The 27,277-nt window shown below is 40.5% G+C and overlaps 1 protein-coding gene across 2 annotated transcripts in view; it reads right to left on the reverse strand.

The window, feature by feature from the left end:
• The window catches only part of mgat3b (beta-1,4-mannosyl-glycoprotein 4-beta-N-acetylglucosaminyltransferase b), a 93,597-nt gene that overhangs the window by 62,238 nt on the left and 4,082 nt on the right, over positions 1 to 27,277 (reverse strand). Inside the window, exon 1 of one of the 2 annotated variants that reach the window (XM_042485580.2) lies at positions 22,704 to 23,381. The exons of the other annotated variant lie outside the window; for it this stretch is intronic. The gene's annotated coding sequence lies outside the window, so the exon portion shown is untranslated. Of the gene's footprint in view, positions 1 to 22,703; positions 23,382 to 27,277 lie in introns of those variants that run through there. 2 annotated transcript variants of the gene reach the window in all.

Raw genomic sequence — 27,277 nt, forward strand, 5'->3', positions numbered from 1 at the left:
ATCATCTTAGCTTAGTGAGTAAGCATGTTAACATTTTCCAGTCAGCTCTAAATAACTACAGCTCTGTTAAGTCAAAACAGCTGATCAGAATGTCTTTAGTTTTGGAAATATTTAGTCAAAACCCAAAGAGGTTTCTGACATTTTGACCTGCTGATGGACAACATGATAAGTCAAGGTATCAACACAGTTAGAACAATTAATCCTGATGTGAATATTTATCCCAAATTTTGTGTCATTTCATCCAATAGCTGTCAGGAAATTTCAATCCACACCAAAGTTGTCAATCTGCAAGTGGCACTGGAGGAAAAAAAATAAAAAAAATCCCCACAGGTCAACTCATTCTCTGGGAATCATGAATGTCAGTAAAACATTTCAGGGCAATCAACGAAGCAATGGGCCAACAAAAAGGACCAAAACCTCTTGTCTTTTCTGGAACTGCTTCCAATCCTCAAGACAGAAAATAAAAAGTATGCTTTACTCTGATATGACAACTTGCACACCCACATGTGACCTAAACCAAAGCTGCAATCTGTCATCACATCAAAAGACTCGTCATCTGTCTTTGTTGGCTCACAGGTGGTAAGTCATTTTACAGCTTGTGAGACTGAAGATGAAATGCAGCACATAAACATTAGTGCGCCGTCTCCACAGAAGTTGCTTTCTCATTGCCAATGCAATTTTTAGACAAGGCCATGGCAATGTTGAGGCCTCAATGGGCTGGAGAAAAAACAAGTGCCACTCCGAGAGTGCTGTTCTGACGGTGAATATTGCTTCCCATCATAGCACTGATGATGACATCTTTTGCAGTTCGTTTTAATTTGCGCTCTGTCGCAACATTTCCAAACCACTTCCACAAGACTGTGGTTGTGTTACCTTTTATGTCATCATTTTCCTCATCTTAGGAGGAACTTCATTTTCACCATCGCTTTCCTGCCAGTCACCGGTTCCACTGATTTTTCTCTTAATAGAGTTGCTCACACATTCATTTTTTTTTTACATTCATCTGCCTCCATGAATTGATTTTATATTTTTGAAGCTGTACCGTTCATTAGGAGCCCTGTTGGAATAAATATACCTTTCGGTTATTGATTGCACCACACTCTCGGAGCGCAGAGCATAGTCTGGGTACAGATGGCGCAGCAGAATGCCAGTGGCAGTAAAAGTGTACTAACCGTCATTACGCTGCGTCTAAAAGTTTGCTTTTACTAGCTTCTGCAGCTGCTGCTCCTCTCATCAATTGATCCTATTAGAATGACAGATCACTTGTCCACCCCCGCAACTCAAACTCCTCAAAATGCCACCAACTCCCACCACACGTAGATTTTAAATTTGTGGGAAACAGCCTCATTTTGAGAGCTTTCTTCACATGTAGCTTAAATAATGCTTTGGAAATGAGTGTGTACTATGATGTGCTCACCAAAAAGTGCAGACTGTCTGAATGTTGCTGCATGCTATTTTTTTTCTGCTCTCTGATAGAGCTATCCATAGTAGGTGAAAATGTCCAAAGCTGATCATCAATAGCCACATGTTCCATCACAATCCCGTTTCGACATCATTTCATTGCCCTGCTCTAGAAAACATCATCTGATGTAGAATATACACAAGAATTTCCAATATGGCTGCAACAAAAGACACGATTGGACGTCGCTGTGTTTCTAAATGTGTCCAATGTATGCAGAGAAAAGCAGAAGGCTAATGTGGACAAACAGCGTTAATATGCAGCGCTTAGTAGAGAACAGGATCGCTGCTGATTCAAGTACAGTGCTTTTCATTATGTGTGTGTGTGTGTGTGTGTGTGTGTGTGTGTGTGTGTGTGTCCACGCATTGGCTCGCCACTCTGTCTCCAAGATAGTGCTGCTATTGGACCACAATGAGGCCTATTCAATGCTGCAGCCACCTCCTGTCTCTAGAATAGTGCTGTATCACAGCTCCTGATGGGGTGGGAGCACGCACGCGTGTGTGTGTGTGTGTGTGTGTGTGTGTGTGTGTGTGTGTGTGTGTGTGTCTCTATGAGTCACACACAAACACGCACACACACACACACACACACACATTCACTCAAATAATCCCCAATAAAGCCATCTTTGAATAGTCATTAGATTGATGTAATACCATCATGAGTGTGACGACAGGATGCCGTGTCAGCCTGTGAATTATAGTAGCTGCGGACCTTTATCATGTAATGCCAATGCACTGCGGCGTGCAGTTCATCATGTCGCATGTTGCGCTCCAACAGGGCAACCTAATGGCCCTTAAAGCTCATCAGTGACACATAAATACCCATTTTCATATATTAAAAACAAAATGTAGATATGAAAACATGTCGAGTATGTGTGTCGAGCAGTGTGAGAGCTGTAATCCCATCTGACAGAATGATATATGGTTACATACATTTTTATGACTATATTACATGTTACTGTAAATTGACAAGCAGACCTTGTCAGGACTTTCAGTACTTGCACGGGGAAAGATTTACATCAATACTCTGCTCAACACTTGACTGACGAGCATGAAAGGCTTCACCCAAAACATATCCATTTAAAGACTGAGCTGATATCATCAGTAAATGTCCAAAACTAAGACGATTCTAATCTCAAAGGTCAAAAACGTCTGTTTTTTCTCACAGTATGTTGCCCAAACATCTTCAGATGATTTATAGCAACAATAAAGAACTTCACTTTCACAGCAGCAGCTTCTTATATGCTGAGTTTATTTTAGTCGCCCACTCGAACAGATTTGCTCCCAACCACTTAGATTATTTTTTTTTGTTTGTATTATTATGTTTATTTCGGCCTTTCGAACTGTGTGTGAAAAATGCAGAGGAAAATGCAGGCTGACTAAGATTTCTAGAGCAGGGGTGCATTGATGTGCGATCGCACTGTTGGAAAAAGGATTTCTTAAAAGGTTTGGGTTGTGAATGCAATGCAACATGCTGCTGACAGCGATACTGATCAGTCCACCCGTTTGATCGAGACTTAAAAATTACTGGATGGATTGCAATACAATTGTATGCAGACATTCATGATCACCAGAGGATGCACCCTAATAATTTTAGTGATCCTCTAATTTTTCATTTTGAGCCATCAACTTGTTTGTAACTGCCTTTACATGGGAAACATTAAACCAATTAAAAATCTTGAAAAATAACACTATCAAAAGAGCTATTATAGCCTACAAGTACTCTGACAGTTTGATTGTGACATGCATATTATTTTTCATGTATTCATTTCCCTTGAAAGACCAGTCATTGTTTGGGTCCCAGATTTGTGTGACAGCAGCGACCCAGTGACAGATATTATCCGACATTATAAACAGAAAGTGTCAACTGACATGCGTTAACCTGACATTATCGGCATTTTATTTCATGCCTTAAATACTCCTCAGGGAAGTACGGCAGCAATACAGTAGTCGCACACTGAAATATCTTTGTTCCAGCACACACACAATAAGACCTGTACACATTGTTTAAGCAGCCACTGATCTAAAAGAGCATCTTCGGTTACTGAGAGGTTGTAAGACTGACCTGTTACCTCACACAGCCGCTAAATGTGAGCCGGCTCATGTGTGCAGCGTGTGACCTAGAAGCTACAGAAACGCTTAAGTCCCTGACACACCTGATCTCTCACATGACCTTTTCTTTACAATCTCTACTCCTACCAGTAAATAGTCACGGTTCAATCACACCTATTCAGCTCTCCAGGTATCTACGCCAGAGATACAGTAGTGCTGATGGGAGCGGTGTCGGCTTACACAGCCTTCACCGAACAATGAACCAGCAATGGAGTGAAAGGTCGAGCAAACACTGTGTTCAGTATTTTACTATAAAGCAGAGGAGGGCAGGGATGTGTGCTGCTCTTATATCAGCCTGATGTTCATTGGGAAATGTTGAGCATGTGCATCTAATTCTAGATTTACCTTAATTAAATTAAATAAATTTTATGCCAAAGAATATAACTGTGAGTCTGAATTGAGCCTCCCTTTTTTCCTTTTTTGCATTTCCAAGGACAAGACATTAAAATAATGTAGGAGGCATTTATGTTTATGTGGAGTTAATCGCAGAGTCTTCTGCAAGGTATCATTAGCAGATGAGACACCGATAGTTAAAAAATATAGGGAACCTTGGACAAATATATGGATTTATGTCGATGATCATGTATCCCTGGCTCCCCGGTATAAACATATTGCCTCTAAACAAACCCAAATTTACTGTGATACTGATGCCAAACACTGTATTATATTGATTTTTGCTGCATTTTAAACCATTTTAAGGGTCAGTTCATCCAAAAATCAAAATTATTTTTTCCCCTGTTTCTGTAGAGTTGTTTATCAGTCTAGATTGTTCTGGTGTAAGTTGCTGAGTGTTTGAGATATCGGCTGTAGAGATGTCTGCCTTCTCTTTAGTATAATGGAGCTAGACGGCACTCAGCTTGTGGTGCTTAAAGCACCAAAAAAATACAAAAACTAAACAGCAATGTCCCTTTCCAGAACTCATAACGATGTACTCAAGATAATTGACAAATCTTGTTGTGAGCACTTTCATGTGGCAACTATTTTATTTTCTACCAAACTACACCCACCAACCATATCATCATCAAATTTATCTTTTCTCTACAGCTGATATTTCAAACACTCAGCAACTCACACCAAAATAATAGATTAATAAATAGCACTAAAGGTAAGAGGAAATTATTATTATTATTTTATTTGGAATAACTTATTTTTTTAAAAGTCTTACATGTGAAACTGATTTGGTGTATGCAATTCCTTTCTTTGTGTGTGCAATTCATTTAACAAAAGACACATGAGAGCACAGCTAATGATATGCATCTGTGTTGGTACCAAGATGATGCCAGGAGGATACAATGAGGTGTTATATGATGAATATTCCCACATCCTACCATCCTCATTAAAATGCATCATTCATTCACTTCCTCTCTTTCTCACACCTCACACACACACACACACACACACACACACACACACACACACACACACACACACACACACACAGCAGCTCCTTCATTCTTGGCTTATATACTAAATCAAATCCAAGCCTCAGGTGATTACAACCATTGAGAGGAGGGGGCTATAATATCACATTTTCAAGAGCTTGGGTGATAATCTGAAATAATACAGGCAGATAAAATTCACAAAATCAATTCATGGCTTTGACCAAATCTTCACAGATCAAGTACAAAATGAAATTCTAAACCTTTGAGGGATATTTTATTTTACTACGGAGAACATGTTGTTAGGAAAAAGCATCAGTCTTTGATCCACAGCAGGTTTCACACCCTGTCTGTACGTTTAACAGTAATTATAGACGTTGTGGTAGAAACAGTGAGGCCTAATTATGATGTAAAGCATTTAATCACATTGCACATACTACAAATTAAAAATCTTTAACTGAGCGATTATTAAAGTCTAAATCAATGCCAGTCTCCCACTTCAGTCCTGATCTTGTGCAGCCTGATAGATAACACTTGGCCTCGTCCCTGCATGCCACACAGCGGAAGTGTCAAAGTCCTAGCAAAGCTATCAGTCTGTTCGTATAGTCACAACATTTTTTTTTAATGAAGACAGCCGAATGTGACACTGAAACCCAGCCAAAAACAAAAAATAAAACACATTTAAAAAAAAAAAATATTTTCAATGTCAACTGACTCATCTTCTGCAGAGCAACCCTGACAACTCTCATAGTACGCTGTAAGAAAACCAAAGCCTCAGTATGTTTTAATCTTTACTGCTGGCTGCATGTTTATCTGCTGATGAAAGAATTTAAGATTAACCTACTATCCCACGGCAATAGGTCGCTGGAATTAAGAGCATTAGTGTATGGTAAAGAGAGGGATCCCAACAACAGTGGGATTCATCTTGACTGTGCCTACACAATGGTTTTTGACATTTGAAACTATTTTAGTATTTTTTCCTTAAATAATATTAAATCAATAAAAAAAATTAAAGATAAATAAATAAATTTTGCTGGCAAAAATTGTTTCTCTCTCTCTCTCTCTGTAGGTCTGTCTGTCGGCCCTTTCCCACTTGACAAAAAACCCATGAACAGCCATTAACCCTTTGAAAGCTGAGGGAATTGGCTTGACTTCTTTCAAAAATAAGGGAAGACGGTAATGAGTAAAGAAAGAATAAGCGACCCAAAAATTTGCTATAAATTTGTGAAAAGTACAAGAAAATTACCTGGAAGCTAGTAAAAAAACAAACTATCCAACTAAAAGTTAATAAATAAATAAATACATTTAAAAAGAAACAGTGAAATGAACTAATAAAGTGCTTACAAATTTCTAATAATTCTGTAAAAAAAAAAAGATCTATGATCATTATAATATTGAAATATAGTTTTCCCAACCTTTTTAAAACTATTTTTCTAAATCTTCTAATTTCTTGCACTTTGAGGAATATTTCTTGTCATATTGCTTATGCCTTTTATTCCTGTGTTTTTGAATAAAATTGCACCAATTTACTCAGGGTTCAAAGGTTTAAATACTTGGGAAAGGCATCTAAAAGCAGCACAAAAAAGTGAAATTGCTCCAGGTTTCAAAGGGTTAACATTTAGCATTTGTATTTAACAGTAAAGGTTACAGTTGACATTCACTCCTGGGACAAATGACTCAGCAGTAGTCATGGGTATTTATCAGCTCCACGTCCGATCAGCGCCAATTAGCAGTAATGGAAATGTGACATCCTGTTAGACAGTAATTTCAGCCCCTTTGTGGGTGTGATGCAATTGACGGGCCGCCACAAAATACCATCCATCTCCATCAAAGCAGTGTTGGAACATTGTTCAAAATTTAGTCAGCAATGAGTTTGAAAAAGAGACTAAATAAAAAAAAAGTAACAACCATAACATTTTCTCTGGCTTCCATGCTGCTTTCCACTGTTTACTAACCTGTTTTCTTCCCCGTCTGTGATGTTGAACGTGATACACCAGAAAAAATAAACAAAACAGAACTGCATACTCATCTGCGGCAGAGCTGTGTACATGGATATAGTTTGCTTGCACTGGAAAAGGAGTCCATCGCCTATTTTAAATGTTTTTCCTGAGTTTAAAAAACCTGCATACACAAGCTGATGGTGGGCAACACACACATACTCTTTTGGTGGTAAAAGGGTATGTGTGTGTTGGTTTATGCAACTCATAACTCTCCTTCTAGCTCGCTACCTTTTCCAAACACAGCAAATCCAGCCGTCCACAACATTCCTGCACTGTGTACAATGCTGCCTGAAATCTTAACATTGGATCTGCAGTCTTAAACACGTCCTTACGCCACTAACACACTGCAAATACAGTTGCAGCTGTGCGTGAGGTCATGCAAGGGACACTGTTTCTTCTTTGCTCTTGACAGGTATGACAAACGGTGGTGCTGATAGAGGTATTCAACTATTCATACAGTTGGAGGTATGAGTCCACATACCTTTATGTAATTGTAACTGTGAGGTGAGGTGAGGGAAAATATGCACATTACTGAGTGAGTTATAAAAACAGAGCAGCACCCACGCTTGGCTTTAAAGGACCAGTGTGAAGAATTAAGTGGCATCTAGTGGTAAGGCTGCAGATTGCAACCAGCTGAATTCACCTCCCTTAGAAACAGTTTACGAAAATATGATTCTTTTTTTCAGGTGATTATGCACAACTCAAAACATACTTATGAAAACTATATCCAATTTTTGCCAGAAGATCCCTCTAAATTCTACACTGGTCTTTTGCAAAGCTGACACAAACCACACTGCAGTCAAGTTACAGTTTACATCTATGTGTCCATGTCTATCATATGTAGCAATGACAGTAGACAGTGCTTAAAATATTGATGTTGCTGCAATGAAACTGGCAATTCAAAACCGCGGATGCTTCGACCTCACACACATCCTCAACCCAGCAGCACCTAAGATCTACAAAATCATCACAGTTTCAAAGTTGGTACCCAAGATGGCTATCACCTATTCAGTATCTGACAAATGTCTCCCCTTCTATTGCTGAGTTATGATGTTGACTAATGGTCATAAAAGTGTTTTTGCAGAACATCATGTCACAGTGACCTTTGACCTTTTTGATATAAAATGTCATCACTTCATCATTTTAAACAATTGTGTCATAATTTGTGTATAAATTCTTGAGTAATCACCAAAAGTGTTCTTTGTGAGGTCACAGTGACGTCTGACCACCAAATTCTAGATTATTGTTGGGTCCAAGTTGATGTTTGTGCCAAATTTGAAAAGATTGGGGACCAAATCTCTCTATCTCTCCCATTATTTCCTTTGAGCTCTCTACTGTACACTGAGAAATAAAGGCAAGAGATTCCTCCCAAAATACTAAAAAACGTCAACAATGAAAAGTGCCTATCAGAACGTCCTGGAGCCAAAGGAGACTTGTGAATTTAACCAACCAACAGTCCAGACCCCAAAAATATTCAATTTACAGTTAACGTAAAAGGAAAAGAAAAAATCAGCAAATCCTCACATTTGGGAAGCCGGTACCAGCCAATGTTTGGCATTTTGGCCAAACAAAGAATCAATTAACAGATTTGTTGTCTGATCAATTATCTGACGAACCAGCTGATCATTTTGGCATCTGCATAATTCTGTCTTCGCCCGTATGCACAATGTTTATCTTGAGCTTGTACAGAGCTTAATGCATGCGGCCTGAAGTCTCCATGTGTAAGTACAGCACCAAAATACAAAGCGCCATGCTGCTATCAAGGCTTCCCTCCTGGCTGCAGCCTGCCGGCGGGTGGGCAGTAGTTTGGGGATGCACGGTGAATAAACAGTGTAATCAAGTGGGAGGAACTCCACTGAGATTCAACAAGGAGGACAGAAGGATGGACCACACACACACAAACACGCACTTCACAGAAATGTACACGAAAATCCAGCGGCAGAGTCTTTCTGGAGGGACCACAGTGCAGCACGGAGCCTGAAAGAGGGGCTTTCCTGGGCAAACTGAGGTGAAGCAAAGCTTTTCCAGTTTCTGCAGCCTCCTGAGGCAGTTTTTGTGTGTGTGTGTGTGTGTGTGTGTGTATGTGTGTGTGTGTGTGTGTGAGTGTGTGTTCAGTAAGCACTGGGCCACTTTCCCAGATGAGATTCTCTGCTGCAGGATAATCCTGATGAAAATGTCTTTCCTCTCCCTCTCCCCCTCATCCATCCATCCGTCCGCAGACAAACAGTTGGCCGGCCGCCCCCGCTCTTCCTCTCCCACCTTTGTTCACGTCTCAGCTCCCTCGCACTACCAGTGACAGTCTCCTCATTGACGTAAGTATCTCTTCACAGCCAAAAAGAACAGTAATGCAACAACTGTGCGTCATTATCATTTTTATAAAACATGCAAAAATGCCGAACTGCTTTTGTTGTTGATGAAGATGAATCATAAGCACGCCCCCAACCTTCTTCTGTCTGCAGCTTTTACCTTGGCCTTCACTGATCCTCCAGATCTTCTCTTTTTCCCTTTTCACCCTCGCACATACTCGAGTGCACGTTATGAAAGACTTAATGCTGATGAAATGACAAGAATCTCTCTCACAAAGCCTCTCAGTGTCCAGCGCTGACGCCATATGGTGGTGCTTTCTAGAAAAAGCTTTTGTTCTTTACAGCTAGTTGGATTTGACAAGTTAAAAACAGTGCGTCTTCATTTCTGTGCTGAGGGAAAGTGCGAGCATCGCCTTCTATTTTAAGGCAGTTTTTCGGAGTCATTTCAGGACAGGCTGCAAGCTCCAGGGAGGGAATAAAACACAAGTGTGTCGAAAGTGACTGCATGGAAACGACCTTCAATCCAACAGCGGCTACACGTTTAAAAAAACAACAAAAAGGAAAATAACCTTTTCCTGGAATGTCACATCGACCTCACGCGGCCTCGTCTTTTCAAGTTTGGACTATAAATTCACTCAAAAGCATCAGCAGATCTGGCTTAAACAGATATTTCAAATATTCCTTGCTCAATCCAACTTGAAGTATTAGATTTGCAGCATGAGGACAGATAGTGTTACCCAGGCTGTCATCACATCCAGTCAGAATTTGCAGGTCAAAAGACATCCAAGTGTCAAGATAAACTAATGTGTGGGCTATGGTGCCTGGCATGTACTGCAAAATTATTTTTATAAGTTTAGGGTACTCAGAAATATCAGAATTTGAGTATATTTCTTTACATTTCAGTAAATCTTCACCATGAAATGTCATGCCGCTAGCTGTGTTAACCACTACTAGTTTTCTTTGCACCATAACAACACAGGTGCAAATAACAAATGACACACAACACACTGATTTTCAAAAGTTTGGATATTGTGAGGCAATATACGAAAATAAATATGTGCACAAGGTCCTTGATGGAGACTGCGGGAACTGGAAGAAGGACAATCTGGTGATCCTAATAGTAAAGACAGCTGTAAAGGTCCACACACACTAAAAGCATCCAGCACACACATTATGAAGTACACGTATTGTTTTAAAAGGCCAAATACGCACCAAAAGCTTTAGAATGATTCTCTAAGTGTTGTGATTTCCCTACTCCAACATTGATTTTGGAGCGTCAAATAAGGATCCAGCTACCACAGCAGTTTTCTGCAGCCACATTTGTTGTGCCGAGCTGCGCCTGCCTGCTGAGATCTGCATGCACCTTGCAGGAGCATGCACAGCATAAAGCAAAAACTGGCAGACACTGCAACAATTTCTACAGCAAAAACAGTTTTAAATGATATAATAATCTTTGAGGGGTTCATCACAATCACAATGTCCCCCCAGGGATCAATAAAGTATTTCTAATACTGATCAATGGTGATAAATGGTTTGACCATTCAGAGTAATCAACATTTTATAAGACTGGGTAGAGGTACCATTTCCTTAATATGACTGGTGTGAAATTTGCAAGGTTTCCTTAATAAAACTTCCAGAAGGTGAGCTTTTCCCAAAATACTGCTGGTTCTGTGGTGTTGGAATTTCATAGAAAGCTGCTCAAATAAAAATGTATATAGAAAATCAATGGGGGTATCAGTGATATACTAAGATGTTAGTCAGATCACATCAGTGAAATGCTGTTTTAACAGTTTTATGTAAAGTGGCATCTACAAAGCTCAATTTAGCCCATTTTTACTGATATGTTGTAATGTCTTCTGACCTGCAAATTAGTAAACCTGTATTTAACTGTAGGTTTGGGTGGTATCACGGTTTTATTGTTTTGTTGGGTATTTAGAAATCTCAACAGTATAATTAAAACCGTCAAAAATACTTACGCTCATCTTTCCATTTAACTCATACAGAGATGCTATATTGAGGAAACTGACAACTGCCAGTGATAACATTACAGGACTGTAAACAGCCAGAGAGGAACATCAGGGTGAGGCCACTGGGAAAAACGGAATATTATCACATCTAACTTTGTGAATAAAGGGTTAATTTCGGCCAAAGCTGGGCTGGGGATTATTGAAAAAGTGGTCTATCTAACTGGACAACTAACAATACTAACTAAGATGATTTGGACTGTGTCTTTTACAATGGGTTAACAAAGGCAATCAGGCTACTACAGTTATTGATTTCTGTTTAATAAGGTAAATAGGTAAAAAAAAATATTTCCTTTCTTGACATTTTGTAAGTTTATATTGTTTATCTGTAAGTGTGGGAAACTGTGTACCGCGGTAAAGCATCAAGAAGGCATGAAAAAATAGATACTGACCAAGCCTATTTCACGGACACTCAATATTTCAATTTTCTCTTCTTCAACATTTCATCCTGCATTACACAAACCACAACTGGTATTCCACACAGACTAAACACACAAAGAAATATCTGCTTATTCATTTTTGACCCAGGCATGACTTGTGCTCCATTCCCAACTGGCACACGACACCCTTCCCCCCTGCAAATTGTGAGGCTTTGGTACGTTCCAACACTGTAGCCTCTATAAACACACATGCTGGGTCGAGCACAGGTCAGGGCCACTTTCTCTGCCTGCTAGGTGGGTCCCCTGAGGACTCCAAGGCGGGATATGACTGTAAGGTGACACTGAGGTGACCAAGAGGTGGGGGGAAGGAAAAGAAGTGGGTGAGTGAGAAAGCAAGGCATGCACAGAAAGGGAAAGAGAGGGAGAGAGACGTCCTCAAGGGCACACAACTTCTATTTTGGCCTGGTGGTAAACTCGGCTTGGCGGTCTGACAACAGTACGACACAGTGGCGGTGTGTGTGCGGAGGGGGGTCACGAAGGGAGAAACTGCCTTATTTAGAAAAGGGGGGCACCCTCTGAACAGCAAGAGGGAGAGAAAGCAGAGGAAGAATAAGGTTGCGATGCTGGTCTTTCGACAGGCGGTCCTGTCCTTGACAAACAGCAGCAGTATGTGGAGTGCTCTTCATCCACCCCCACATAAAGCCCAGCCACACTCACTTTGACCTGCCGGAACAGAAATCTATACTTCATCATCACAACTGCTGCCCCCTCAAGACCCCGCCTGAGAGACACGGCGTTTGTGTTTGTGTGTGAGAGCCCATCGACGGGTTATTGAGTGGGAGTAACTGCATTGTAAGTCTGTGCTTTAAGTAGACTACACATCTCACAGAATAGGACCGATAGCTGCTGTGGCAGCGCTGTTTTTTTCTCAAACATATTAACCAAAGTCCATCGTTTCTGTGTTTGTCAGCACATTATGAGGTCTGTGGGCCCCTGTAGGTTTTTTTATGAGATCCTTGTTAAACTGTTTTTGTCTGAAATGGCTCCGATAATGATCTTTACAGGCCGCTAGATTGCACAAGGTCAAGGTTAAAATGGAGGATGCTAAATGCTGCTGTAAAAGCACGAGCAAATAAAGAGTGAACAACACGGACTGTGACAACAGTGAGTAGTCAACAACTCCTAACAGAGACAAATGTAAGACATATCCAACAAATGAATGACTTCTTAATGATGAAATCCTAAATCTTCTCAGCTCAATATAAGAAGCTATAATATTATTATGATGATTGACAGATGCAAATTATAGCTGCAAAAATGGAAATATTGATGTCGAGGGGTTGTTTTTCACTGATAGATACAGCTAAATGCTTAGAAAAAATGTTGTTTTTTCAAACTATTTTTAAAGGGATAATTCAGTTTTTGTGAAATGTAGTTGCGCTGGGTACTTATCCATAGTTAGTGCAAAACATACATAAGTTGTCAGTTGGCACGATCCTAGTTTAGAGAAGCAGGCTGGAGTTCAACATGGAAGCTAAGCAATCTACTGCTGTGGATGGAGGCCAACAGCAAAACTGATTTAACTTAATGTCAGATTTCAATTTCCAACAGGAAAATGAAGCTGTTTTATCACTCTCTTCAGATTCTTTTGAGAAAAACAGCAATTTAACATCAATTCTAATCACTAATAATAGATAAGTTACCCATACAACCACACTTCAAAAAATCTGAACCATCCCTTTAAAGAGGCTATAAAAGAATCATCAACAGTCAAAGTTCAGTCAAAGAAAACTGGACTTCTCTTCAGCATTTTAGAAATTATTCTGAGAAAAAAAATCTGTCTTTTTATTCGATTTGTACTGCTAATCTAGAAATAAATTACAAGAGGACAACCTATAAATATCCATACACTGCCTGGCTCTAACACAGCAGCAGAGTGTCGGTGTCATTATGCGTCAAAATCTCTTTCATCAGCTCAGCCCGCCATCAGTCAAGATGAAATTAATGACTTAAGTTTCCTACTTCCCAATCTGGTTCATCTAAACAGACGCTGCTGCTAAATGACTGGAGGTGTTGTCACTATAATTGTAAAGACATGCTTCTGCTACATTATCTTGCATTAATTCTCTTGCTCGAGGGCAAACCTTGCAGAGGAAAACTTTTACGTCTACTTTTCAAGTGCTGAGCGCCGTCTTATGTCTTTTATAAATCCCTGCATCTTGTGAGGTGACAGCAGGTTATAACGGGTGAAAACTTTAAGCTGTTCATGCATGGAGCCTTCAAACGCCCTCCGACTGAATAATGACGATGATGATGAGCCTTCGGAGCCAAAGGTTCAGATCCTGTGCTGTGTTTTTTTTTGTATTGAAACGCAACGTCTGCAGAATGTGTGGGCAGAGGGGTGATTGCAATGCAGTTATGTGTACGATGAATGTGTGTAGGCAGAAAGAAAGAGAAATGGTGAACTTTACTGGAAGCAAAGTGAAATCAAACTGCGCAGATGTGTGCAAAGAGAGATGTCAAAAAAAGGAAAGAGATGTACGCCTGTGTGTCTCTCTCCAGGAATAGTGTGAGCACAGCCAGGAGCCTAGCAGTGTGTTTGTGTGTGTGTCTTCCTGTGTGTGTGTACAGATGCCAGATCAGAGGTGGAACACAGATTAATTCCCCCCAGCAGCAGCGGCAGGCTGTGCTCGGCCGTACGTAACCTGTTGGTGGGGTTAGCATGGCGCCGTTTGGACATCCTGGAGCCTGGGACGACCCTGGCTGAACCGCAGGGAGATTACACGCACAGCGGTAATGATGCACACAGAGATCAGTTCTACTGTATGATCCAGGTCAAAAAGACACATGCAATAAGGTGCACAAGAGCCAGAGGAAGAAATCTGAAGAGAAAACACTTGTGTTGCCGTTTCTTTTTTTCTCCTCTTTCACTCTCCGCTGAGCTATGTCTTGTAATTACTTTAGCGCTCGCTAAGGTTTTTGCCTTTCTGTCTCAGAGCTGAAAACATCCCTTTGTCCCACTGGCTTCCAAAGGAATAAAGAGCTTGTTAATGCCAAAGACCACCCTGGGCAGGAAGTAACAGTAGTTGCTGGGACAAATATTTGTAAATGTTTCACTGTGGTGATACAGGTAATCTAGAATTACAGTAAAGCCTCATGCAGACTGTGAGATTTGTGCTCCTGTATTTGTGATCTTGTAAGTTTAGTGGAAGCTACACTGTGTGACATGGATCATCACTTACTGAATCACAGGCTTATGCCTATGTCCATCAAAAACAAAAGTAGTGGTGTTAAGAGCAACATGTGTACAAGCAAATCGAGCCCTCCTTATAGTGGCATATACGTGTGTTGTAAAAAGTCTGAAGAAGAGGAGGTGGAGGAGAATGTAGATGCGGTCATGGCTGGGGAAAAGAGGCCAACTTGGCATGCCAATTTTGCAACAGAGAGAAATGCCATAAAGGGTTGGTAAAAAATGCTGGGATCATTTGCTCAAATGTTGTTGGGTTATAATGCGAAGGGTCTGTGAGAACAGCTTGGACGTGTGGCTTGAACACAGCCAAGAAAGTAGCAAAGGGTTGGTTAAAACAACCGTGATTGGTGGTTAAAATTCAGCTGGAAAAGGGCACTGAGAAAAGTGGGGAAAGGTCGGTAAGCAAACCCGTGATCAGTGGTTCAAACACCACTGAGAAAAGTTACTAGCCTGCTAAGGGTCGGTAAAATAAAAATAGGATCCATGGCTGAAACCCCACTGAGTAACTTTGTAAAGTGTTGGTAAAAAAAATTACCTGGGATTAGTTGTTCAAATGCCACTGAGAAACCAAAACTAACTGAAAGACGTGTGTATTTTCACAGCAATGATGACATTGGAGCAAAGGCTGTTTGTCGGGGATAACGCTCGGTCGGAGAAATGGGCTATCAGTCCAGTGGGACATGTTTTGAACTAAGGGGACTTTGGCATTTTGGACTGTCTGAACAATGACACCATATACTATATAGCAGAAATATCAACTTGTGCCAAGGTCTTTCATTACTTTTAGGAATTTTAAATCATATTTTTTTATGCAATATTTTCTTTAAGATCCCTTCCAAACATATTTTAAGCCATAAATATACTATATGAACTTTTGTGCTTTGAATAACAAATTATTTTTTATATATTCTTTGAGCACAAAAAGTTAAATTGCCTCGTTAAAAAGTCTTAAATGTGCATCTACGCCTTCGAACTACAAAAGTGGATCCGTGAATCTGCGAATAATTTTAGTTTCAAAAGTTTAACTGCTGGACACAAGATGTTTCCCACTTGCTAGGTTTCAAATTTCCAAAGTTCCATATTGGACCATCGACATCATGTGACAAGACCATGCTCATATGTGCACATATCAAACTGACTTTTAACCCAGATAAACTTACCTCTCTGTACATGCATCTTTCAGCAGAGAAACCCAACCATCAAGGAAAAGTAACAATCAGCAAAACACATTTTTGAATAAAAAGGGGCTTTGTTTACATCTGCTCTGCCCCATTTCCACCGAACTAAGGTTGTAAACAAAAGTGACTGATCCACAGATGACTTTCTTAACTTGATAAAGAAATGTACTTTGGCTGTGCAAAACTGCCTTTGCTGCTTTTTGCTGTCTTTCACTGGTGTTCACACACTGCAGGATATCAGATGTCTGCATCCATCTGCTTATAACAACAAGCCTGGTTTGTGGTCATTTCCTGCAGACTTACATTCTCACTTCTTACACAATGCAATACGTTTGTCTTGGAAAAAAGACTGAGGCCTCTGATTGGAACCTACATGAACAACATAAAAAGCATAAACTCTTTGGGTCTACCAAGTAACAGTTTCAAGCATTCTTGGTCAGATTGCAGCCTTTGAGTTGTAAAAAATCAAAGTTTTATGATTACAAGAAGTTTGACTGTGAGTCACAGCAAACATCTGATTTCCAGAAAATAACCAAGACCGTCATTTAGAGGGAAAGTCAACAAAACAGGATGCTGTGGGAGAGGAAGAGGCTGCTGATCTCTGTGTACCCAGATCGCCTAACTGACAGCCTCTTCGTGTGCCAGCAAAGCCATTTGTTTTGGCCTTGCAACTTGAGTCGCAGGCAGCGAAAAGAGGGAGCAACATAATGAAAGCGCTGTGTGAGAGGAAGCGGGGAAGAAAGAATGGAAGAGTTGTGATATGGTTGAGATAAAACAAATAGAAAGGTGCAGAGCTGCTGTTTGTTAATGAGATAAGAGGGACTGCATTGCTTTTTTTCCCCACGAGTTCTTATTATCATCAGATGCTTTGACAATAGCACTGGTGCATAAGGTATCTGCTGCCTCGCTGTGTTTGAAAAAGTAAGACAAAGACAGAAACACTGCTACTTAGACAACACAATTTCCTTGCACATGCTCTAAACACAAGAAAATATTTGAGCTATATGATCAAAGTTTTGAAAAGCTTCAGTATTCCAGTTATAATGATCGTGCTTGATGATGAAAAGCTTCCTTTTGTCTTACTGGAGTAACACAGAAACACTGCAGGGACATGAGCTATGTTTGTTATCTGCTGTCAAAGGTAGCTACCTGCCTTAAAGGAATAGTTCGACATTTGGGGAAGTATGGTTGTATGCTATCTTGCTGAGGGCTATGTGAGAAGTTTTATGGTAGTCCACAAGGACACGGGGGTGTTTTTTTAAATGTGGTTTTTACTATGCATTTTGGGCTTTTCTTCATATACAAACTGCATTTTAGGTCCTTAAAGGTCCTTTTGTAAATCTTTTGATTTTCAGAAACTCAGCTGCCATGTAGATAGTGTGAGCCATTATCTCCTTTGTGAGGTCTCAAAAATGGGGCGAAATTCGTCCGATGGCAGATGCGCTCAAAGCTGTGCTGATTCTAACCTTGCTATCAGGAAATTTGACATGTTTACACATAAAATACACAGTTGCTCTTTCACTATACTGAGGAACAGAGGCATCAAAATCACTGTTTTTGTTCAGGCTGCTGACTGGACATCTTTGCATGGCTTTAGGGTAAGGGTTAAATTGCTACCTGTGGGTTCGGCATGCTCTTTACAGCGCTCCCATTGTGTTCTTGCGTTTTCATCTCGATGAAGATTTTTTCTTTTTTGTTTAATAGCATGTGTGGACTTGATGTTAGTTGAGAACGAAGGAGAAAGTTGTTGGTCCCAGCCAAGAATTAGTCCAGCACATAACCCACAGATTAATGGGAAAACCTGTCTTTTACAGTTTGTTTTTTTACAGCTTAGCAAGCAAAATAAGGGCTGGGCAATATATTGACATTACATTGGTAAAATAATGAGACTAAATATTGTCTTAGATTTTGGATGTAATTTTGTGTTGTCTTTTGGTGGTTTTGAAGGCTTAATTACAGTAAATTGATGTACTTTTCCAAACTTACCTGCTGTTCTATATCAGAGTGGTATTAAACTCTCTTCAAGAAAGCAAATAAGTGTGTTTCCCAAAATAACGAACCTTTAAATTCTATATATGTTAATGGTAATGAGACAGCTATACATATGATCTTCTTTCATAGTCACTGTTCATGTTTCTTTTCTTATGTAGCTGGTATTATACTCTGCATCTCATCTCATTTTTGCCTCCTTAATCCACTATTTTTCTTCTCAATATGCTTTTGCAACATAGATATATTTACTTGTCACTCCAATAAGTGAAACTGAAAGTGAAATCATGTGTGTGTGTGTGAGAGAGAGAGAAGGGGAGAAATCACAAGAGAGTGTTCTTAATCAAATCTGACAAAAGAAGTGAGCTTCAGCTGTGGGGCTCAGGTGGATCTCTGGAGTCCACACACTCTTTCAGACACATGACTGGATAACATCCCTGCATCCTCCCCTCCAGCCCACTCAGTCTCTCTGTTCTCTTTCCATTTTAATTTTTCAGTCTTTCTACGCAGCCATCCATCATCCATCGTTACATTTCACCTCTTTTATGTCCGACCCGTGTGACAACTCCTCAACTCTGATGCACACAAAATTTGTATTCAGGTGTGGCAACTTTGTTCAGTCCACAGCTGTGGCATCTCAAACCCCTAAGATCCCTTGGAAACATTTTCAATTTCTTTCTCTCCTGCTCTTTCTGCAACCCCACACCTCCCATACACATGCACACACACTAGCTCACTGCCCTGTCTCTCAGCATCAGCATCACTGTGAAGTGAAAAGGCCAGCATCCCCGTGAGATGTGGTCTTTGTTGATGTTGTTGTTTTGAAACGTGGGGATCTAGGATGTTGGTTGGGGCATCGTCGACCATTTGCAAGCCACAGCGAGATAACCACAGAGGACTAGAGCAGCAGTGGAAGTGGCTGGCCGCTGCCTCTGCTGCTACAAACACAGTGAAGTACGTATATACTTCCTGCTCAAATTCTTTCCTTCTCTGCTCTCTGTGCTGCCTCGCAGGTACAGGTCTAGGTCCAATTTTCTGTCCAAAAATGCTGCTATTTCATCCTGAAGCTGCTTCTGGGTTCAACTGGATCAAATGAAAAATGGTGTCTAGGCTTGGGTGGTATTACTGTATACCAGAGTATTTAGAAATCCTGAAGGTATGTTTTTCAATACGGTCATAAATATAAGCGTTTCTCTCTCTATAAAACTCATTGTATGTGGTGCACAGCATGCACCACCAGAGCTAGGTCTCCCGTCTCTACTGGTATAACTGGCTATAGCTGAAAGACATAGTGACACCTCATGGTGGAGATGTAAGTTACAGGACTGTCGTAGTCAGCAATGGCAGAGAGAGAGACTATCGGGAATAACAGCATATCTTTTACATCTAATTTGATGAATTATGAATTTATTTCGACTGAACCGGAGCTGGTGATTGTTGGAACAGTGGATTTACCAACTACATTACTGGATTACTATTCTGCAGGGGTGGGCGATATATATATATATATATATATATATATATATATATATATATATATATATATATATATATATATATATATATATATATATATATATATAATGACTCTAAGCTACATGTATAAATTGTAGTGTATTCAACTTTATTATGACAGTGGCTACTTTCTTCAACGTGCTAGGAACTGTACTTTATTCAATCATTTTGTATTTTAGAAGTTAACATTGATTTAGATGACATTTTAAAATACTGAGATATGTATTGTGTATCATGATATTGCCCAAAAATATCACGATATTGTTTTAAAACCATAACGCCAAGCCCTTCTTTTCTGTCAGTGTGTTTTATGATGAATTAATCAGCCAATTAAGTCCCGTCAGTCTCCTATGACTGAGAGAAAGTTTAATCAAAAGGTGTAAAGTTGTATTTCTCTGTTTAATAAGGAACGAATGTGTGGGAATATTTTTTTTCTTTACATTCTGTGGATTTCTTTTGTGTATTTATTAGTTTGAAAAGCTGAGAGTAAGTAGTGCATGTAGGCCGAGACCCCGATAAAATTTCAGGACGGTGTGTAGATATGAAAAATTGCATACCACCCGAACCTGGTGGTGTCTTCGAAACAAAACAGACATCTCTCCTGGAGCAACCTCAGATTCGCAGATAATTACCTCTACCCGACGTGCATCTTTAAAAACCTGGATTCATCCTGAGGGAACACATTGAGAATGCTCATCCGCAATGCCCTGTTTCACACATTCACAGCTGGGAGCTGCCAGGTACAGCTCCACTCTGCTACTGTTGCACCACTGAGCCGCTCTAATGGAGTTATTGCCTGATTAATTGCCTTGCTCAAGGGCAGCATGTCAAGGGAAGGAGAAAGAGGTTCATGTTTACACTATGAAGCCAGATTTCTCCACAGTGACAATCTCACCTGCTCCTCTGCAGCCTCCAGACAACTCCCTCATTCATTTACGCTAAATTTGCACTTAACTGCCTATCAGGGATCAGCTTACTCAAGCCTTCATATACTCAAACCCATCTGGGACCCCAGATCAATAACTGACCCCGAAGTAGCAACCAGGGAGCTGGGCACGCTCCCGTGGGAAATTAGAAATGGATTCAGCAGGCAATGGGGTTGGGTTTTGGTTTGACTAGATGTGAGATGAAAATGTTTTTTGTCAGTGAGGCTTGCAGTCGCTGCATACTAAAGACAAATGCCCGGGGCGGGGATGATTCACATGTGGTGAGGTGGCGTGGAGTAGGGCTTTCCTGTGGGCTGTAAGATGCAACAGGGATGAGGCTGACGGCTATCATCAGTTTAGGTGTTTGTGGGTGGTGGTGTGAAAATTAGGAACACGCCTGAAGAGTATGGCTACATTAGTGGACACTTAAAGTACCTTATAATACCATGGATTCAGTCAAGGTTGGGCAGCCAAAATGGGAAATCCTAAATCCTGGCAGCGTTAATGTAACATCAATCCACTGAGCCACTAAGAACTCACAAGGATTTCAAGACTAAATAGTTTCGAATGTTATAAGCTTGGCCTAAAGCCTGTACCGTGAGGTCATGGACTCATTATGAGACAATGAGTCCCTGGGAGCAGAAATGGAAAAGGCAAACAACAATTCTGAATCTTAGAAAGAATCAAAGTTATGTATTTATTTTGCATCTCTTTGTACACTTTTTCTCCCTAAAGTTCTTTAGTATCTCTTTGTAGTGGTTTTCCTCTTCTCGTAGCCATTTTGTCCCTTTGAAGTTGTCTTGTATCACTTAGCTATGGTTCTGCATCAATATGCGGTTATTTTGTCCCTGGTTATAGTTCTTTTGTGTCTCTTTGTAGTCGTTTTGTGTCTCTTGTTAATTGTATTGTATCTCTTTGAAGCTATTTTATCTTTTTGATGTTGGTTTTGTATTTCTTTGTTTTTTGCTGTGTGTCTATTTGTGGTCATTTTGTGTGTTAATATAACTATTCCGCATTTGTGGATGTTTTGTTTGTCTTTGTAGGTGTTTTGTCTCTTCGTGGTCTTTTAGCATCTATTTGTGGTTATTTGTGCCTAATTCTAGTTATTTTGTGGTCGTATTCCTCCCTTTGAAATTGTTTTGTATCTCTTTGTTGACATTTTGTGTCTTATTTGTGGTAATTTTGTCTGGTTGGAGCCATTCTGTGTTTCTTTGTAGTTGTTTTGTATCTCTTTATTGTGGTTCTACATCTGTTTGTGGTCATTCCGTGTCTCGTTTTAATCATTTTGTGTATCTCTCTGTGGTCGTTTTGCATGTCTTGTAGCTGTTTTGTCTCTGAAGTATTTTTGTATCGTTTCGTAGTTGTATTTTGTCTCTTGGAAATGTTTTGTAAGTCTTTGTATCTGTTTCTTATCTTTTTGTAGCTGTTTTTTTTTCTCTTGGTGGTTGTTTTGTATCTTTGTTGCTGTTCTGCATAAATTTGTGGTAATCTGATATCTGATTGTAGTCGTTTCATGTTTCATTGTGGTTTCATGTTTCATTGTGGTCGCTTTATGTCTCTGTAGTTTTTTTGTATCTATTTGTTGCTGCCTTACATCTATTTGTGGTAATTTTGTATTTGGTTGTAGTCATTTCATGTGTCTTTGTGGTCACTCTGTGTCTCTTTTTCATTGTTTTCTATCTCTTTGTGGCCTTTTTTTGCAGCTCTCTGTCATCATTTGGCATTGTGTTGCAGTCAATCCACCTGTCTTTGTGGTCATTTTTTTTTTATCTCTTTCAGTGATATTTTGCCCCCTGATCTCTTGGCCCGTACACAGTCGGCCCGTTCTGTAAACCATCCATGGTCCTGGTATACTATCTGTTATTAAAATTAAATCTTGCACACCCAGGACCCACAAACCACCACAGAGTTGTATCAAATGAGATGGCTAAGCCACACTCTACCTCCAGTCTGACCAGCAGTAAAGAGCCATCTGTTTCCATCTACTTCCTAATTTCATGAGAAGCCACTTCATTAACCTCACACATGCACAAATACACCCCCTCTTGTATATTGCAGTCTTAAACTGTACATGCAATGGCAGGGGTCTTCACGTCAGAAGCCTCCCTGCTCTCCTCCACCCCTCCTTGCCCAACCTCCATATCCCGGAATAAAGAAAAAACACACAGCAGAGCATCTCCTCTTACCCATCTGTGCCTGTATCGGATGTCTTTCAGAGGTTCATGGTGGATGAGAGCCCTGCTGATCTGAGTCTAGTCTGGTGCTGCACAAACCGCTATGCCATCGCATTGGTGATGCTGGAGTCTCGGTGATAACCGGGGACCGGGGTTTCTCTGTGAGCTTCAGCCGGGTTACTCTACAGTCATCTCCCCGTGTTTACCCCCTCCTCTGGCACTAGCCACCGAATCGCCCGCGCCGATGGTCCGTCCCGAGCGGCACCTACACCGGATCCTGTCGGTCGTAGTGATGGAACAGCCTCCTCTCTTGCCTCTGGTGTTTATCCTACGATAGACCGTGCAGAGGTTTTGTCCGGATAAGATTAAAAATAAAGAGAAAACAGAAAGCACCGAGCCGCTCCGGTGCGCAAAGGGATGAGCCAAACGGTGCAGAAAAGGATGGAGATGAAGAGATGAGGAGGGTTGGCGGTGGGGGGTGATCACCGCTTTCTGCCGTCCTATTCGCCGTTTTCTGTCGTGTTTACGACCCGCTGTCGCCTCCTCCCACCGTCTTTTCTATCTCCCTCACCGTGATGCGTCTCCCTCTCTTCCGTCCACCGCGCTGCGCCCTGCGCCCGGTGTGACGCCTTTTCCGCTCGTAAGAAAATAAGACCCCCCCCCCCTCTTTTTACTTCTTCATCATCTAACCCCCCCTCTCCCTTTCGATCAGACAGGCGAGAAGGAGGAGGAGGAGGAGGAGTGTGTGTGGGGGCAAGTGAAAGAAAACGAAGGCAATGGAAGGAGGAGCCCCGCGAGGAGAGCTCCTCCCCGTTATGCTGCTTATCAGGAGGACGAGGGGGGCGCCCATCATGTAGGGAGATATAAAGGAGGAAATATGAGAGAGAGAGGGGACAGAGAGAAGAGGACGAGTGGCGTTGAACTTGTGCAGAGGCTCGAGCAGAGACGACTGCTATTATTACTGCTGCTAGTTCCTCTGTGGTACTTTAAGAGGTGTCCTATACTCTAAATTTATCCAACCCCATACAAGTTCTGCAAAACTGAAAATCATGACCAAATGTCTGTGACCACACCAGAGCCCCCGTGAGGTTGTAATGCACATTACATACTAGAAAAAAGGATTGCATGGATGAAGTATGATGAGATTATTTGGGAGATACCACTAGTGGGTCAAAAAATGTAAAAGTTGGCCTGATGGTGGCGCCAGAGAAAAATCCATGTTGTGAAAAAGAGGAATAAATAGAAATTTTGGAAAATGTGCATAATATGTAGCATATAAAGTGCCAGAAAGTGAATAAGAACTTATACCCACAAGGTAATTGTCTTGTAGGCACAAGATAGATAAATTGTTTCCACGAGAATATTAACTTCTGCACACAAGATTGTGCACACAAAATAATAGGCTAACTTGTTCCCACAAGATGATTATCTTGTGTGCGCAAGATGATTATGTTGTTCCCACAAGATAATAAACTTATGCGCACAAGATAAATTAGATGCTCCCACAAGATAATTAGTAACTTGTTCCCACAAGATAATTGTCTTGTATGCACACAATAAATATGTTGTTCCCACAAGATAGTTAACTTCTGCACACAAGATTGTGCACATAATAGACTGACTTGTTCGCACAAGATAATTACATTGTATGCACAAAATAAGCATGTTCCCAAAAGATAACTAATTTCTGCACATAAGATTACCTTCTTGCACACACAAGATAATAACATGTTCCCACAAGATTGTGCACACAAGCTAATAGCCTGACTCAATTTTTGAGGAGTTATGCGATAAAATAACACCTCTTGTAGTGCCTGCTGCATATTGCCACAAAGGAGCCAGCTCCTACCAACGCACACAGCACATAACCATAGCGTCATGTGACCTATGAAGCAAAAAAAGTGTTTCCATTGCAAAATATGGCTTTTCTGAATCACTTGAAATACCACCTCATGCAAACGTAAATAGAATTTTCCTTTTTTTTTCACCTGACATGTTTCCATTATGCATATTTTATATTTCAGTTTCAATTTGCCCAATTTGAGGGTTCATGGAAACCTTCCCACAGAGAGCAAAAACCTGTATGTGTCCCCATCATACCATCATCTTACTACTAGGATTAAAAAAAGACAAACGCTCAAAGCGTGTGATGTTTATCTTTCAGGCGCCATGAATGTCTCCAACAAATTTCATAGCAATCAATCCAATAATTAGAGGCATTTCCATCAAAACCAAAAATTTCAAACTTAAAAGGACGACTGACTGCAGTCCCTGGAACTCCACAGCTGTAAATGCATGCATGGTCTCTCCCTTTTTGGTTTAATCAATTAACCAATAAAACATCCAGTGAAAACATACTTTTGCTGGCAGAAAATAACTACATTATTACACATCTAATCTGGCATGACTGTTTCGATTCAACTGTTCTGTCAGTGGTGGAAATACTCAGATATTTTAGTATGATTACCACAGTGAAAGTCCTGCATGAAGAAAATCTTTGGCAGACAAAACGTAAAGAAACTCATAATGAGTCTAATTCCCTTCAGCTGTCATCACTGATGCATCACTCTATGATCAGTACTTGATTGTTCAATTAGTCAAACAACTCATTGCCCTGGTATGAACTCTGGAACAATACCAGTCAAGTTGTGAGAGTAACAGATCATGCAAAGATAAACCGCATAACTGATTGCATTTACTGTAAAATTAATGTCTTTTTGGGAAACACAAAATGTCCCTGTTCCCCCCAGTTGTTACTATATCCTCTAAAGTCAAAGAGTTTAATTTGAAATTAAACATTAGAGCTCAAACCACCGACACACTTTTCATACCCTCAGGTGGTGTGAATACAGTAACACATGTTCATGCTTGGAATGAGCTGTATGTTCATGAACAAGCATAGTTTGGACACACCACTCCCTTTAATCTTTGCTTGAGCACTTTATGTTTGCATGGCCTTTTCTTTCCATAAATCCTACTTGTTATCATGAGGCTGACAGAACAAGGGCAGCTGATTTCCATTAGATATGAATGCATATAGCACTTCATGTGCATGTTTCGACTAGGGCAATGTACTGCACATTTATTCTTGCAGTGTCTATATAAATAACTGTACCAATAGCGAGTCTTCCGATCACTAAAAGTGCTTTTACACTATAAATCACATTCACCCACGCACAAGGCACCACCTTCAACTCAGTTTAAATGCACAGATTAAACAGTCATCAGGAGCAATTTGGGGTTCAGAATTTTGCCCAAGGATATTCTGACGTGCTGGGATTTGAACCAGTGATCTTCCATTTGGTGGATGACTCTTTATCTCCTGAGACACAGCCGCCCAGTAATGTTGGTGGGTAAAGGTGAATAACTGAACAACTAGTCAGGTAAGTTCAGAAAATTACACTACTTAACTGTAAATTAAGCATTTAAAACCAAGAAAAGACAACATTTCCAATTTAATGTATCCAAAATCTATGTCAATATCTAGTCTCATATCAAGATATTAACGGCCACACATCGGTATCGGACGATACTGTTCCTTGTTTACTGCCATTGGCTGACTGGTGAAAAAGATGACATTCAGCAGTGGCAGTGGCTGATGTTATTGCTTTGTGTCACATCAAATTCACAAAGGCCAAAAAGTAGGGCTCGACATGGCATCCTGAAAAGTCTCAGTAAACTCAGTGTTGACACTATCTTTATATTGCCCACCTGTACAGCGAAGATTAACTTGGACTGTAGTGGAGTTAAAGTCTTAAAATATACTCAAGAAACAAGGTATTATTGTCAAAACTGTACCAAAGGACATTACACGAGTTACTCCACTTGGATCACAATAAGTAGCATCACACCATAGTTACATGAACATGTGGCCTTTTCAAGCACCAAAAGACAACACGTTTACTCAGCCGTTGCACGAATATGTTCAGGTTTAGCGAACAGCCTCGTCTGCGAGCTGGATCATTTTAGGAGGCCTCGGAGACGGAGATGCACACAGGTCTGGGAAGTCTTCCAGCTTTTTGACAGTTTGTGGAGACAAACTTGTGTTTGCTAATGTTTTTCAGCGTGATGTTTGTTTTAATTTGTGCTGATGCTATAGCTGTATTCGCTACTGCTCATGTGGCTCGGTTATGCTGAATAAGCCATCTACAAATAAACCTGACCTTTATTATATTCACCGATGCTTATCATCTCTCAAAGGAATAATAGGTGAATCGTGAGGGGATTGGCCTATTGACTCTGTGTGGCACACACTTCTGTTGTCCAACTGTAAACAATATGAAACAAATTATTACACGATTGTGACTTAGCGGCACATACTGCTCTCATTTACTGTGACAAGCTGTTTCAGTATCAGGTTACAGTTGGGTCACTTTTTCTCAGAGTCAGGCCCGGGGGGGCTGTTCACTCGTGAAGAAGAACTCAGATGCTCATTATTTGGCAGCAGTGATACAGTTCAGTTACAATAGCCCATGACCAACTTACTTTTTAACGAGTGCCTGCGTTCATATGGTAAGTCGGTGAAGCTGGCAATGCCTCAGCTTCTTAGTTTTACAGTAAATACAACTTGATGTGAAGGGCTCCGG

The sequence above is a fragment of the Plectropomus leopardus genome, chromosome 3 (assembly GCF_026936395.1).
Source record: "Plectropomus leopardus strain MGB_pleo_1.0 chromosome 3, ASM2693639v1, whole genome shotgun sequence".
NCBI lineage: Eukaryota > Metazoa > Chordata > Actinopteri > Perciformes > Serranidae > Plectropomus > Plectropomus leopardus.